Consider the following 18,113-nt stretch of genomic DNA (forward strand, 5'->3'; position numbering starts at 1 on the left):
TCATGCAACTCTACGTTGAAGATCTTTTCAATAGCTCTGCAAATTATCATGTGTTTTCATCTGCTTTAGCAATTCAAAGGATGCCAAATAATAATCTCTTTGCTTACATTACCTGCAAATGTACAGTAATAAATTTACTTGTGAAGTTCCCTTTGTTGTGTCATCAAGCATTCACATACTGGAAAGGTTTTTTCTATTTGTACAAACTAGTGAACTCCAAAATGTGAAATGTACTTTGCCCAAGAAGAAGGACAAAAAGATGCAACAGGATGAAAACAATATTCTTAATTTACATGAGCATTTCTCATATACTTTTACACAATATTCAGTATTAATGAGTTTGCACCTCTATGTTCCTGTCCTCATGCAATGAGAAGCTATACAGCTACCTTTTGAAGGCACCAACTACAGAAAGAATAATAACATTTTTTAGAGTACCTACTATATGCTAGGAATTTTGTACATATTATCTCTCATCCTCATAATAAAACTGCTCGGGACAGGTACTAATATCTGTAAATTTAACAAGAAGAAAGTGATGCTAGAAGCTGGCTTCCGACCAAGGCTATCCAGCTCATAAATGGCTGTCCAGAAATTTGTACCATGGACATGGAGTCCTCAGAGCTCATGTTCTTTAGAGCAGCCTTGTTTATTATGCATCATTTTACAAATCTCCTCTTTAGTAGAGCAAATTTTGGACCTAAATATCATTTTTATTGTTCTCATACAAAGGAGGCCACATGGCCTGATGTTTGGATCCAGAAGACCTGGGTTTGGATTTTGACTCCACCACTTATGACTTTGTGACCTTGGGCAAGATTTTTAATTTACACGACATCAAATTTCTCCATCTGCATAGGCTGTAAGGTTGTTATCCAGACTAAAATACAGTAAAAAAAAAAAAAAAGAATTACTCTACTAATGTTAATTAGTACTTCTATAAACTTAGAGAGGAAAATTATATCTAAAGAAACAAATAGTATATATAAGTCATCTTTTTGATCATATCTTCCCACATATTCCAACATGTATAGATCTCAACAAACTTTATCTACTTTTATTCTATTTTCTCTCACATCTTCATAATTAAATGTTTGCTAATTAGCAAAAGCCAAAATTCATTCTTTTGCTGATACAATCACTATCAGCTCTATTAATTAATTCTTTCTTTCTCTCTATTTTTTTCTTCAAATATTTATTGAGCAGCCACTATGTGCTAAACCTAGTGCTGGCCACTGGGAATATATGTAAAAGATCCCATTTCTGTCCTTGAGAAGTTCACCTTCTGGTGGGAAAGAGAAGAAAGTAACTTTATATCACAAGGTCACACATTCTGTAATGGGGTCTGAAGAGCGCACGGTGTCAGTACTAAATGCAGGCTGGCTGGCTCTGAAGAGCTGATAACTAAAATGAGATTTGATGGATCAGTGGAAGTAAATCAGGCAAGGAAGGTGAAGGAGAGACAGAGGGCATCACAGAGGGAGAAAGAAGTGTGTGCAAAGGCTCAGCGCCATTAAAATGCAGGACACTCTCCATTAACTGCAAATTGTTCAGGCTGGTGCAAGTACAGGGCACAAATGCAAGTGACAGGAAGACTAAAGAAGTAAGCTCAAGCTGCAAGGGACCCAAAACATCACACGTGAATTCAGATGTTGGTAAAAGTCCACAGATGATGCCGTTGTTCTCAAAAGAGAATATGCTCTGAAGAGGTTACATGAGCAAGGGTAAATTCTTTGAAAAGTATGTGAATGGCCAGCGTTTTCTGAGTATTCTAATCAGGGAGCCATTCTGATTTGGAGAGCTGAATTGTAGCATAGTTGTTGACCATGCCACCAGTGGGAGAGCAGTTAAATGTCAGCTCCCTTACAAAGCAAGACCTGCAGAGTTTAGTAAAAAGGAAATTAGCAGTAGAGAGTATCGGACATAATGGGTTTCATACACATTGATTTAAAGCGTGAGAGTACATTTTCTTACTGAATGGACAATGTTGTAAATTAGGCTAGCTAACAGGAAGGAGCTTTGCTAAAAGTTTATGCACTTTTTATGAGATAAGTTCTTCTAAGTTGAATAATGTTACCATGGCTTATCTACATATGAAATATGAAATAAGTACGGTAGAAGATGGGCAAAGGAGAAGAGTGACAAGAAATTGCCTTTCTCTAAACATTTATATTCTATTGTACCTGCCTAGTTGAAACAGGTGATTCCTCAAAGCTTGAGTCCATGAAACTTCTGGCTGAAGGTACATGAGGCCTTGCTGTACCCAGAGTAAACGTTCCCTGGGAAAATCTGTCCTGTAAAAGTATTGCAATTAAAAGGAATCATTCTTCTGAAACTTTCTCTATGGAACAAGTTTCCCAGCCTAAGCCAAAGATTGCTCACCTTAGAATTCAGACGTGTGTTTAAGTCTACTTGGTTCCCTTTCACTAGGAGATGATTTGTGTAGGGGAATGAGTAGCCTCTGAGAAAAATGAATCCAAAAGAAGCAAGTTCTGTTGAATATCATTGTCTGAATATGCTGGGGCTAAGAGCAAAGCAGAAGGAAGACCATCTCACTCAGATGGTCTTTTGGTCCAGACCCCATAGATTCTTGATGGAAACTGGGCATTGATGTGAAAATGGGGCCACTAAAAGTAAAAATGGAAAGAACTATTTGCATAAACATCACCTGGAAGCTTTGGAACACAAAGTGCCACTGATTTGGCACTTAGCCAAGTAAGCTGACATTTAGAGTGTCTACCATGTGCCGTGTACTGTTCCAAGTATATTTTAAATTACTGAATCCTCTCAACAACCTTATCAGATACTTATTGTTTTCATTTACAACACTTTAAGTAAATTGCAACATAGAGAGGTTAAGAAATTTGTCTAAGGTCACGTGGTAAGTAAGTAGGAAAGCTGGGATTTGAACCCAGTCACTCAACCTCCAAAACCCACATTGTTAACCATGGTGCAACTTAAAAGTGGTAGGGAGAGGGGTTCTTCTCTGATGAGAAACTGTTCAAGGGTCCCAGAGCATTGTCATCATTAACAGCATTTGCAGTTTTGCACCTCATGAGGCCTTTGGCACAATGAGGAGCTTTGTACTGAAGGACCTGAGAAAGCATGACTTCAAAGGCCATCAACTTGGGCCACTGGGAGTAACACGGGAGTGGGAGGGTGGGGGAATTTGAGGGAGTCATAGAGTTCATCACAAACAACAACGATGAGCGCTGGAGGAGGAGAGAAGGAGAATCAAGCATAATCAGGAGGTAGTTGAGAGCAGTATTCAGAAACCTACATGAGAACCCCCCTTCCTCCACTCCCTGAGATATGAGAGAGAAAGCAAGGGGAGCGGCAGTCTCCTTATGGAAGAGGGACAAGAGCCAGGGAAATACTGTTCGTGAAAAAGTAGCATGATCCAATGTTGGGTGTGGCCTGAGAAGCATATGATACATTTGCATTTATTAACTCTAACTAATAGCAGTGATGGGGAAGTCCCAAATGCTCTCATGTAGTGCATTTCAACTGTAAAACAATAGACGTATAGTGAAGTTGTGAGACAGTTCAATGTAGTCTTCCCAGTGCAACTAGCAAAGAACTTGATTTTAAGAAATTTAAATGAACCACTGTCCAACTTGGCCAGAAGCTCTCACAGGTCTCGACCTTCTTTATATCACAGTTTCTTTATTGATAAATGGGAATACAGCAGTATTCTCTAACTTGTAAAGATAACGTTAAGACAAGAACTTCAGGAATAACAGGACAATAACATCCCAAATAATGACTTACATCTGTATATGAAATTTTATTATTAACCATGATGTAGCATATCTTCCTTTCAGCATTATTTTGCAGTTCTGGTATGACTAAGAAGGGCATATGCCAAACTAACATTTCCATCACAAGTGGTGACTTAAACGTTATACACAAATGAGGTAGATGATTCCATTTCAACCAAATGGAACGTAATGGTGCATGACGGTGCAGAACTGGCCTAATGAAGCAGATCAAGCTGGGCGAATCATCGCAGAAAGAATAGTAGAGTTTTAAATTAAAACTCTGAGTTTTTCAAAATAAAAATAATTTTAACCCGTCCTAGTGATATTTTTCATAAAAATATTGCAGAAAACAAAAAGATGACCCATGGTATCCGTGAAATCATAAATTTACAATGCCATTTTCCTAGAAGAAAAAGAACGCATAACTGGAAAAACGTTTAGGAATTCTCTTCATTCAGTATTCTAAGACAGCTACCCTATAAAGTCCTACTTAACCATGTTTCTGAGTGTCAGAAACTTTATGTCTTTCATCAATTAGATTGAGGAAACATTCTAACATACACTCTTACTTGCATTTTTCTCTAGGCTTAAGAACTTCCTAGTCTGGTATCGCTTACTTCCTGTATGCAGTGATTATATTACTGTAATCACAACCAAACCTTTTTTTTTTAATTCCCCGTCGTGAAACTTAGTTCTATCTTGCATTGTAACTTGCTATGCGGAGAAGTAAAATATATCTCCATGAGTCAACAGTAGCATCATAAATACTCTATTACGGAACACTAATGAGAGGGACTGCCAAGGTACCCATTGCGCTGGCTTAGCAGAGAGTGCATAAAAGAGTAATAAATCAGTGGTTGTTAACAGCTGATTTGCAGTATTTAACATATAAAATATAGTCTGTGTCAGATACATAGTTGCAGATTTCTCCTAATCCCCTGGTAAACTGATACACATAACAAAAAATAACCAATATATTAATGTCAGACTGCACCCACTTGCCTTTATGTTCTCTGACCCCTCTATGTGGAGAGTCAATTGCTGACACCAGAAAGCCACATTTGTTGGCTAAGTAATGTCCCTCACTATCTGGCCCCTGGAAAGTATAGTTTAAGTGAACTTTTAACAGGTTTCTGGTAGAGATGGCTGCAAAGTATTCAAATTGATGTTGGCTATGGCCAAAACACCCATTTGTCATTCTAACAACAGACTCCTCATTTAGGAAACCAGTTCAATGATCAGTTAGATAATGCTGAGTCCTGTGGATCAATAGATACATGGTTAGAGCTATGTTGGTTCCCTGTGGACCCCTTATTGAATATTTATTCCATACTCAGCTTCCATCTCATACAAATCACAGCCAAAACAGTCTTTCATGGCCTGATATTTCATGGAAAGAGAGTCTCTTTGGGAACCTAAAGAATGAGACTCAGTGGGGAATTTTAGCCTCTGGCTGCTTCATAAAATAAATACTTCAACGAAACCATTTGCATAATGAAACTGTATCATCCATAAGAGATTTAGGAAATTGTATCAAATGAAGCTAAACTACAGTTTAAGGACATGTTTTAGGGGGTAGATAAGTGAATCTTCATAATCCACGTAGTTCTTTATGTTTTGTTTTCGGGGGGAGGGATCTCTTTGCTCAATTTTAGAACGGAGAATGCTCATTGGAAAATGATAGCTGTTTGCTGTGTACCAGTTTTCATGATTTACCTGAGGCAGTTTTTTAAATTCCTGTGCCTTTTTTATTCTTTATTCTTGTAGTTCACATATTTGGTTAATAAGTCAGCAGATGATTGGAGTCTTGTGGACCCCCTTAGTATAAAACGAAGAGGCATCCAGGAATCCCCCTGAACGTCCCCCCTTAAAGCTGGGCTGTTCCTACTTACTGGAACCACAGATTCATGTTGTCATACACTCCACTACGTTCTGCCAGAAGAGAGCTCTGCTCTTGTAAACTCTACTGTGCATTTGCTTGCACTTGTGCTAGACTCCAGAATCTCTGAGATATTATTCTGTTTATTCTTTTTTGGAGACTGCCAAATGGAATGTTTTGTCAGAATTCAAGAAAGGCAGTCAGAAATTTGCATTGTGAGTCTTCTGCAAATCATAATGTAATGTCCTTTGGGCTCCTTAGATCCTATTCTTAGTTTTTTAACATGGTCCCTTGACAAACAGGAAATTTCTTATGAAGTTGGAAAACCTAGATTAAAATCAAAGAATAATAGAGTTTTAAATCTTAATGAATAACATAATGAATGCTCTTATGTCCAATAAACATTTTAATTAATTGTTTTTATTCTTATTTTCTAAGAAGCTCTGGTATTTCCAGATTCCTAAGTGGTTTTGGACAATGTGCTCCCAACATCATCACTGTCAGCATCAAACATTTATTGAGTACTATTGTGTACAAGGCAGCATAATTACTTGAGTTCTGAAACTAATCAAGGACCATTTTATGGAATTGAATAACCATATCTAATTTGTATATAGATCTCCTTTCCCTTCTACCAAGCTGAACCACCTCCTTTTGGCTGCTGAAATGTCTTAGATAATCTTTAACCCCTGCTTTATGAGTAAGGGAATGACGAGGGGAAATTGACTCAAAATTATTGATGCCACATTGTTAACTGCATTCAACACTACAGCCAGCAATTTCGGTCAGCCATGCCTGGGAAGAATTTTGGGCTAGTGTCAAAGATGAAGAAGAGAGGAGGGAAATAGAACTTTTCCTCATCTTTTCAATAACCTTAGGACTGTAATTCATTCAAAGATATTCCTCTCATTACTCTGAGCTCCCAGTACACATGCTATAGGTGGGCTTTAGGTCTGGAACTATTATGATGATCGTATAGTCACGGCAGTCTAGGATATGCTGTGATAAAAAAGTAAACCAAAAATCTCAGTGAGTTATAACAAAGACTTATTTCTTGCCCAGAGGAATTCTAATGCAGGTCAGGTGACTTTCCAAGGTAGCTGTGCTGCGTGCAGTGACTCAGTGATCCAGGCTGTTTTGATCTTTGAACCTGCCACATCAACATGTGATTTCCAGATTATATCTGGAAGAGAGATGGGGAAGAGAGAGAGGGAGAGTCTCCCACTGGTTCTTAAATTCTTAGGCCCAGAAGTGACAATGGTCCTACAGCTGGTCAGAAATAGCCATATAGCCTAACTGCAAGGGTCTGTGAAATGCAGGGGAGCACACAGATATTTGGTGAACAGTAAATATTGGGTGAACAGTAAACACTCTGCCACAGTGATCAAAAGCACAGGCTCCTTGTTTGCAATAATGCTAAGAGGGAGTCATTAATATTAATCTCACTTTAGAGATGATGAAAATTGAAGCACAGAAAGGCTAAGTAACTTTCCCAAAGGCACGCAGTGATTCACTCAGGGATTAAACCCAGCTAACATGGCTCTACAGCCCCCACTCCTAAACCATGCTCTATGGCTTTTGAGAAGTAATTTGCTTTTTCTTAGTTTTCCCAATTGCAAACTAGGGTAAGGTTATCTATCCACTGGAATTTATTGATCACAAATAAAGATACGTATTGTGCAGATAAAATTTTTACTGTTTTGAAGTACCACTAGATGCCAGGGATGTTATATTTTTTATATACTATAATCTCCATAATATCTCAATAATGATGATGATGATGATGATGATGACTAGGATGACAATAAATCTGACATTTATTGAAGACTTAACATCACGCTCTGTACTAAGCACTTAACATAAACCATTGCATTGAATCCTCATTGTAATTCTGTGCTCAATTTCATATTCCAACTTTACAGGGAGAGAAAATGATGTTCAGAAGATTTTACATAATTTTATCAAGGCCAAGTAAGTGATAGAGCTGGGATTCAAAACCCTGCCATCATTTCTACTACACTGCTCTGTCCCCTATCAAATGAGTTATTAAAAGTAGAAGTATCTTAAAAACAAAAACACTATGTCAACTCAAATTGTTATTACTTACTAAACTTTTTTTACCTATGGTAAAAAGTCCTGTTCTCTATCGCTCTAACGTGTTTCCCTCTAATGGCAAAGTGTATTGCCTCAAACTCTGGTCTTTTTGATAAATAAATGACAGGAGTGTTTTCCTGAAGACTTGACTGAATCTTCAGTGAGTCTATAGTTCCCATGGCATGCCACGAATTGCAGGAGTTTCATAACTGTTGTCAGAGTTCCATTTGAATTTAGTGAAAATATAAAGTTTCGGTAATAGTAGTATGCCATCACACACAGTTCCAGGTGTAAGCCTTTGTTTTTCCCTTTCCCTAGTCTGTTTATAAGACAGGATGGTTGTTTTGCTCATCACTATTTCGTTCCATAAAAAATTCAATTAGCATGTATAACTCTAGTAACGTTTCTCAGGAAATCTTGTCTTTTACAAGCCTCATTTTGCTTTCTATTAAATACACACTCTTTATATCATTAAAGAATATCTTTTGTATGGTCATTTTCTATTTCCCTGTATCTAGAAAAATAATAGAGTTTATTAATAGGTGACAATCCCACTTGCCACCAAGTTACTGCTGGTTTTATAGCTCAGATGAGCAAAAGCAGGAAGAATAACAGAGCATGAAAGATGTCTGCTAAATATTTATTGAACCCTCCAAGTTCTTAGAATGAAAGAGTTCTGGGCAGTTCTACACACTAATGGAAACATTCACTATCTTTAGAGTTCTCTCACTAGATTTTTCTACCACTATCATACCAGGCCCCAGGGACACACCCTCATCCAAGCATGAACTCAAACATTTTAACTATTTGGTTCAACTTCATTGAATTTCAGAGTTTTGGTCCCAAGTTCTTTCCACTCTGCCCTTGGATCTATGCAATGAAAAAGATTCCTTCCTTTTCCTCGTATCATTGGGAATCATGTTGTATCTGCTCCCTCCTCCCCAGTGTGAGTAGCTTTCTCACCCCCCTCCTCCAGCCCCAGATTTACCCTGTCTTTCGGAATGGAAATTACTGCTTTACAAACCTGTATCTGAATCTTCTCACCTTATTCTTCGGATCTTTGTTTCTCACAAAAATAATAAACTGTGTGGAAAATTGAGACTTCTGTGAGAAAGTTCAAAGGAAGTTACTAGAGCAAAGAAAATAAGGAAAGGTAGATGGGAAAAACATTATTCCTGAAAATTCCAGATTCTGAAATGACCATAAACATGACCTGGTGAAAATAAGAGTTTGTTTTATTCCAACATTCATCTAATTCCATCCAAGCTACAAACCAGTCTAGGTTAATCAGTTGCTTTGCTTTTAACCGTGTCTCACCTCAGCTGCTGCCTGCACAGATTTGCATCGTTGGGATCCTTTATCGTGTGCCTCATATTCTTGGCATTTATTCACGCAAAAGGCCATTGCATTAAAGGATGATAAAAAAAGAGTTGTATGTTCACTAACTTCTATACATTCAACTAACCATTATAAGAGAATATTTTTCCTTATATGTTGAAATTTACTTGAGAACATACAAAATTATAAGCATTTATGAGTCTAAGGATCTATTTTCCTTACTTCTGGAATAAAAATAATTCAATTTTTTTATCCTTCTCTTTTAAATTAACTTACAATTTATCTAGTTTTTTTTCCTTCCCTTCTTCATTTTCTTTTTTATGTTTCCTTGCCAGTCATATTCCATGCTTGCTATTATATTTGTGGGTAAGGAATGACTCTTTTTTACAATTCTTTCTGAAACTGCTCTCAGAGATGCTGAACATGCATCCGATTTAATCATTCAGAGATTCGTTCATTGAGCAAATATGTGTTGACCATCTACCACCTGCCATCAGGTGCCTGCAGTAATCCTACCCAACTTTCTCTAATTCATATTGAAATTAGAAGATCTGAAGGGAATGGAGGTGAAAACCACTTTATTTTATTTTGTGTGTATATGCAAAGTAAAATACTATTTAAATTTCTAGTTTTCTCTAGAAGTTCATAATCTTATCAACATTTAAAAAATTCCCATGGTATATATCTTTCTGTCTGTCTCTCCATTCATCCATCCATCCACCCACCCACCCATCCATCTTCGCCAGTCATTGACAATATAGGCCAGGAGAGTCAGAGCCAGGACTGAGCTCAGAGGCCTATGGCAGTAGAAGAAACATATTGCCTGGATATTATTAGGAGAAAGCCATTAATTACTTAAACAATTATTTCAATTTTTTTTAAGCCTTACTGTGTGCCAGGCATTGTTCTAGAATCTGGAGATATGAGATTGACAGGCTCTTGACTCTCAAAGAGCTTACATTGTAAGCCTTCAAACCAGGCAATACAGCTCCCTACAGCGAGATCTCACTATTGACCTGGGCAGTTGCTCTAGCTGGTGGGTGCTTGGAATTCAAATCCATGAAATTGACTTTTTTTTAACTTTAATAATATGTTTTATTTATTCAATATATCCAAAATGTCATTTCATCATGTAATCAATATAAAAATTATTAATGAGATATTTTACATTCTTTTTTCATACCAAGTCTTCAAAATCCCATGTGTATTTTATGCTTACAACACATCTCAATTCTCATTATCCCTAATTCAAGTGTTCAGTTGCCACCTGTAGTTATTGGCCATCATGTTGCACAGCACAGCTATAGACAATAGCATATGATTGATTTTAAGGGGCTAGTCCCACTCATAGACATCTACTAGCCTAACTCTGTTGTCCCATCCTTTACTCACCCCTTGTGTAGGAATGCTCTCCACCTATCTGGTGGTCAACTTCACCAATCATTCCCCCATTTTCCATATGACACCTAACTTTACTGTAGAAAGCAATGTCTTCCCTGTTACAGCCTTGACACTTTAACAAGGAGACACTTACCTGTGTTTACTCAAGACTACCTTGTATGTAGGCTAGTACTGGCCTATCCGGTCTCTAGAACTTTGCTACTGGTGGGTGAATCTCAGTGTATCAGTTCACATGGTTTGGCCACAAGTGACAGAGTTCTTAACAATGACTTAAGAGATTTTGACATTTATTTTTCACTTATCATGAAGTTTGGAACCAGGCAGTCCCAAGATGGCTTGGAGGTCAAGGCGGGAATGTCTCTTTACCCTACCCATGGCCTGCCCTCCACCGCTGCCCTCCTCCTCATGTTGGCTTTTGTATTCTGATTTATTGCCTCAGCGTCTCAAATCAGCTGTTTAAGCTCCAAAAAAACATTCTAGTCACACAAACTCATACATGGTCTGAAAGTGAAAGAATGGAGAATAGGCCAATGGCTTGTTCCTATGAGCCTCTGTCTTTTAATCATGGAGGGAAAATATTTCTGAAATGCTCCCAGGAGATTTCTTATATCTTACTGGCCAGAAGTAAGTCACATACCCACCTCTAGCCGGAAGGAAAATTGGAAACATTCAGGTGCCAAGAGACTGGGGTGTTTGGAATTGTTTTGGGGCAACATTCAGCCACTTGCAGTGAAACACAAGGTTAGGGCAAAGGCCAAGCATGAGCCTGACTTAATCTGAAATCAGTGAAATGGACTGTGGACCCCCTTTTTTGCCTGGAGAGAGAGTCTAGGCTGAGATCAAACCTAGAGTATGGGGGTGGGGGCGGGGAGGGAACAGCAGTTAGATGCCCTTGGGTGAGGGATACAGGGGAGGACCAATGAAATCATCACGGGTGACAGGACCAATTTCGAGAACATTTGAATGCCAGGTAGCAGATTTTTTACTTTATTATGTGGATAATGAGGATCTATTAAAGGTTTTGGAGTAAACATGTGACAATAAGAAATTTTAAACCAGCGGAATTGTGCAGCCTAGGTGTGGGTAGAGGTTAATCAATGCTACTTCTACTGGAAACTCTGCCTATGTGTGCTGCTTTCCTGTACACCCAAAATAAGAGAGAGCAAACTCTACATGATGTGGACTATACCATCTGCAGGATAACCTCACAGGAAAGTCTACAGCCTCGGAGAAGACCATGAGGAATAGGAGTAACCTGAAGCTTTCAGACTGGAGAACTTGTAGTTCACTAAATTTAAAGATTGACCATCCCATATCAAGATGACATAGATAAAAGAGATTCAAAATGATCACTTTTCAGTTCTAAAAATGATTATATTACAAAGGAACATAAATGGATTAATGGAAAAGTTGAGGCTCTGAAATTTGAGTAAAGGAAAATATCTTAAATTAATATTACAAAGATAAAAATGGTAGTAAAATTAAGGTACTATTCCTTAAATTCATATTTCATTTTTAAGCTGAATGGCTCTTCGTTCTCAAGAATAACCACAAGAGAAAAGTTATAAAGGCATAGCTGATGCATATTTTCATAGTTTTGCTCTCTCTGTCTTCAGGTAGAAAAAAATCGAGCTTAATTATTCTATAATCATTACAGTTTTCTCGGCCCTGTTGCTCTTTGACCTTATAGTAGATTCTCCCTAGATAGCTTAATATTCTTTACCGTTTAAAATCAAATTTCCCACATTGCTTTTCTTTAAAAAGGTCACATAGCCACAGATATAATCATCTGATTAAAAAACCTTCAGCTTTGGTGTTAAAAGTATACTGCTTTTATCTTCTAATAGGATGAGTTCAGATGGTCCCAAGCAATATTTTTAAACTGCCACCTAATCCTTTACAGCTAATAAGCTGTTCTACAAGATCATGGTGATTATCCACAAGGTTGTGTACTTTATTGTAGAAAATGGTTTTTTCTTAAGTATAAATGATGTCAACAAAATGCAGGAGTCTTTGATATTAGGATAAATTAAAATCAATCCTTAAAATGGCAATTTATTACAGGATGCAAACCAAAGTTTAAAAGATACAATTCCAGTTTGCCCTTAAATAAAGCAAAAAAGCATTTCTGAAGAGTCAATGTCCATTTATCCTATTTGCTTTTGGGTTTTTTGTGTGTGTGTGGGTTTTTTTGGTGGGGAAGATTGGCCCTGAGCTAACATCTGTTACCAATCTTCCTCTTTTTTTTTTCTTGACAAAGATTGTCTCTGAGCTAATATCTGAGCCAATCTTCCACCATTTTTTGTATATGGGATGCTACCACAGCATTGCTTGATAAACAGTGTGTAGGTCCATGCCCGGAATAGGAACCCGAGAACACTGGGCTGCAAAGGCCAAGCATGTGAACTTCACTATGCCACTGGGCCAGCCCCTATCCTATTTGTTTTAACCGGGCAGATTTCATTGCTTTTGATCAAAGGCCATCACCTAGTATTTTGTATAAGGAGCTGAGTATAATATGATATTTAGAAGAATTGGCAGAAGAGTGATTTTTCTAATCGTGAAGAACAGTAACAAATGAGAGATGATAACCTAATAGGAATTATCACAGCATTGTACTGTGTAAGTTTAATAACAAATTTAGCTGTCATTTTTAAACAGCAGGTAAAAAGTGGTAGATTCGAGGGGCTGGCCCCGTGACTGCGTGGTTGGGTTCATGCACTTCGCTTTGGCAGCCCAGGGTTCACCAGTGTAAATCCTGGGCGTGGACCTACACACCACTCATCAAGCCATGCTGTGGCAGCGTCCCAATAGAAGAACTAGAATGACTTTCAACTAGGATATGCAACTATGTGCTGGGGCTTTGGGGAGAAAAAGTAAAGTGGAAGATTGGCAACAGATGTTACTCAGGGCCAATCTTCAATTAAAAAAAATGGTAGATGCTAAATATTATATACGTATCTGTACTAAAGAGTGAGCAATGTCTTTCCAGAATGTTGTTTAAATTTATTAAGTGTTACCCTGACTGCTATTGGATCCAAAACGGTAGGATAAAACTGGTATGAAAGACATGTGGCTCAAATACTTGTAAAATGCTTGGCTGGGTTAGGAGAGTCTGCCTGAATTGTGGCTACAGTATGGTCTGACAAAGCTCTAAAGAAGTATTTGAGCTGGGGAAATAATGATTTCCAAGACGATCGATTCCTCTCAATACTTCAAAAGATTTCCAAGAAACTAAGAAAAATAAGCTTTCTTCCACCAGTATATTGTGCAGAACATCTTAGCTGACTCTCCAGTTGTAATGTCTATATATCGTAACAACAAACCGACAAAAGACTCATTTGGCTTCAGGAGTCAAAGATGGTTGACTTGATGCAGCTGTGGCCATGTTGGCCCCCATTTGTTCATCCCTTCTTGGATTCAGATATGCAAAGTAACTGAGATGCTTGCCAGAGCCAAGGCAGTGTCTTAATCTCTGTCCCTAATACTTAGACTGAGCTATTTAGCCTTAGGTTCACCTAAGATAACCTCATCCCAGAGAATATTAACACACAGCAGAATGTTCCCACATGGCGTTGGCTTTCTCATCACTACAGACACAGGATACAATTCTAAGCCTTGGGTGCCCTTTGCCTCAGTTTCCTTTATCTTTCCCAAGTCTGTAAGGCAAAGGATTGACTCTTGCTCCATCAACTCACTTCTTTTCTTCCCAAACTGTAATGATTATTAACAGTAATAAAAAACTCAGTATTTATAGTTCTGTGGTTGAACCAGACTGAGTTTGATAGATAGGTTTCAGAGAAATCTCAATTTTTGCGTAGATGTCATGAAATGAAGGAATCTGATTAAGGAGAGTTTTACTTTTGCACAATCCAGAATAGCAACACCAGAAGGTTGCAGGGAAATTATTTTGTGAGATTTCCTGTTCTGCAGTGTGCTTATGTCATTCCAACTCCACCTCTTTCAAGGAGAACGAAATTTTGGGTTTGCAAATTTAGACAGCATATACTACAATTAGCAACATACAATCCTGGAGTGTGAGGCCTTTCAAGTTCGGCCCTCTCTGTCTACATGCAAGGAAAAGGAGGCCCTGAGAATTATATCCATTTGAAAGAGGACACAAACTAGTAATCAACAGGAGGATCCTTGCTGGGCCTTCTGCTCTCTGGTACAAGAAATTTTTCACAATTGCTCTGGTCTCTTACTGTACCATTATCATATAAACTAACACTTAATAATGGCATTTACATATTTAATTTGATATAAATAACACAATTTTGACTATTTTTATGCAACTTAATAGTCAACTCTCTCAGTTGTAGTTAATCAGGATTTGAGTAGACATCGCAATTTTGACAACGCTGGCGGGAAATATCACATAGTTAGTATAGAGAGCATCACCTCTGAAGGCAGCAAGTCAGAAGGTCCAATAGACCAGCATTATAATCTGCCTTTTCCTCCCATCATTCCCGTCTTCCTTAGAGAGAAAAGAGAATGCTAGAAAGCTAACAGTATCTTTCATATTTTAGATCACCGTTGGAGGAATAAATCCAAAGTTCATGTCTACAGGTTTGAATTGAGTAAGCAAATAGTTATATAAACCACATGGAAGAATCTAGAACTTCTCAGTTGTTGAAGAAACCATTTTGTAGTCGAATGTATAACTGAAATAGAGGGCGCACCAACCTCCTTTCATATTTCCTTGATGGACCTAGCCACATCCAATTCACAAGCCTATTTCCCATTTGATCTTAGAGGACATGTGGTACACAACTTTCCATGTATTTGATGGTCTCCTTTTGCTGCAAGCAACGAAAACAAAACAAAACCTTCATGCTCCTTAGCCTAAAAAGGAGGGAATTTTGCTCTCATTGTCACCTTGGAAAAGGCCAGAATTTGGTCTAAGGTCAAGTGAATGCAGGGACTCAACCACTGCCCAGATGTTTCTCTCTTTCTCTTCATTGCTTGTCTATGCTTTCTTCCAAATATTAGTTTCATCCTCTCTTCTATGTATGACATGGTCTTTCCCCACATAGGAAGGGATATGTATACTAGCAACTCTGGGCTTGCAAAAGGCAGAAAACTCTCCACCAATTTAACTTAGATAGACAACAGCCTAGGAAAGATTTTGTTTGCTCTTGCTTTAATCGTGTGCCAGCTTTGAACCAGTCACTACAGACAGAAAGTCTGAGTATTCTGCTGGTCCTAACCTTGGCCATGTGTCCACCCCTACTGCCAGGGGGTAGAGTTTTTACCAGAATAAGTGAAAGTAATACAGATATGACCACTTCAGGAATCTCAAGTGTAGTAACTATGCCAGCTCATCTAACAATGCTAACACTTACTGGATGCTCACCATATTACTACCAACACTTTAAGCGCTTTACACGTGTTAACTATTTTAATCTTCACTGCCTTATGTGGTAGACTCTATTATTACTTCTATATTAGGAGAAAGTGAAGCCCAGTGGAGTTAAACAATTTGTCCAGGTCACAAAGCTAAGCAGCAAAGCCATAGCAGCTTGGCCCAGGACATACACTGTTAATCTGTACAGTGTATTTTTACATCCTAGAGGCTCGCCGGCAAACTTTTGCCCACATCTTCAGGGATCCCTCCTTCATTATCTCTGATACTTAAGCATATTTTCTTATTTAAAGCCAACTCCTTCACCTTGACTCTTTATTCCATCACCTCTTGCTTCCTTAGGAACTTGCCCACCAATCATTCCCTACTTTACCCGAATCTTCCAACCCTTCCATCTGCCAGATCCTCTCCCTCAGTCCTACCAACACCCATAATCTCTTTACTTTTATCGTTCAAGGTTTTTAAAGCAATATTTTTTACTCATTGACTCCTCTTCATTACCTTTTATTCACATTCCCTGCAAACCCCCACATTTGTCATCTGTCCTATTCACGCCCTCTTCTACACACTGTTGCAGTGAAGCAGGTTATTAGTGATTTTACTACCATTGCATTCCCAAAGGGTAAATCCAATGGACACTCTTCAGTCTTTGCCTCTCTCTCTGCTCCACTTAACATTCATACCCCCTCCCTTTGTAAAGCTCAATGCCCCTCCCATTCCTAAGAATATTCCCTCATTATTTTTTTTTCCCCTGAGGAAGATTCACTCTGAGCTAACATCTGTGCCAATCTTCCTCTATTTTGTATATGGGTCCCTGCCACAGCATGGCTGACAAGTGCTGTAGGTCTGTGCCTGGGATCTGAACCTAAGAACCCAGGCCGCTGAAGTGGAATGCACCAACCTTCACCACTATGCCACAGGGCTGGCCCCCACCTTATTATTTTTTGAACCATTTTTCTTTGGCCACTCCTTAAATGACACACTTCTCTGGAGTTCTGTTGTTTGCTTTTCTGTTGCCTTGCTCTGTGAGAGCTCCTTAGGAATTCCCACACAGACCTATGAATCTAGCTTCCATCTTCATGCTGGTAACTCCCAAGTCTATGAGCCCAATACTGAGTACTTCTCCCTGAATTCTAGATCCATATATCTGATTTCTTCAAATATCTTCACTTGGACCCTGTCTTATAAGTCATAGGATCCAGTGAATAGCTTCAAGAAGGATAGAAGTATGATCAGATTTTAATTTTATAAAAAAGAAAATACTTATGAAGCAAAGTGAAGCCTGAGTTTGGACTCTTGGTAAGATCAGTTAAGAAGATACTGAAATGGCACTGAGATAATGAACATTGAATTAGGACACTTTGGATGGAGACAAGGATACATGAAATATTTCAGACATAAAATGGACTAAACTTGATACTTCATTGAATGTAGGTACAAGAGGGGAGTGCTCAGGAGTGACTTCTGGATTTCTGCCTTAGATAATTGGATGAACGCTGATGCCATCAAACAAGATTGGAATACACGAGGAAAGGGAAAATAACACATGTAGCTGTAAGCCTTAGCCCTTCCTCCTCTTTCTTCTCTGCCCACCCTTCTAAACACACATATATTTACTTTAGCTTATGTGGGCTCCCGGTTCACCCCTACTTCTGCTGGATAGAGACCATGCAACTGGAATAGAAACATTTTAAGAAAAGCAAGTGCAGAAAAAGTTAGCTGCTACTCCAAGAGGAATTCTCCAGGTTAAAGCAAACTGCCTGGTTCCAGAGCAAAGGAATTCTAGCTACTTGCTCAACTGTATCTCTCTGATGCAAAAGCTTCTCTTCCCTGTTTGCCCAACCCCCTGGTCCACTGTATCAATTTTAATCATTAACCCTTGTTTCCTCTTGCTCACTAAACTCCCTTTTTAGTATCTGCTGCTTCTTCAAAGAGCAACTTTTGGTACCATCAGTCTATTGCGGGACTGTCAATCATTTTACTGCTTTATTTTGCAGGGCTGTAGTCTTTACTCCTTTTCGTCTATTCTCTAGCATTCTGCCCCATAGCTGATAGCAGATCACCTCCACTCCCAAACCGGGACTTTGCATTCTGTTTAACACAGATACAAGGAAGTTTTGGCCATGTTCCTTGGCTTAGTTTAGTAATCTCCTTAAAAGTCATATATGTACACCTCAACAATGTTCTAAACCTGGCTAATGTTAACACTCTTATCACAACACTAATGCCCTAAAAACCAGGCATAGCTAGTGCTTCAAATGGATGAGACAGACAT

The sequence above is a fragment of the Equus asinus genome, chromosome 11, assembly GCF_041296235.1.
Source record: "Equus asinus isolate D_3611 breed Donkey chromosome 11, EquAss-T2T_v2, whole genome shotgun sequence".
Taxonomy (NCBI): domain Eukaryota; kingdom Metazoa; phylum Chordata; class Mammalia; order Perissodactyla; family Equidae; genus Equus; species Equus asinus.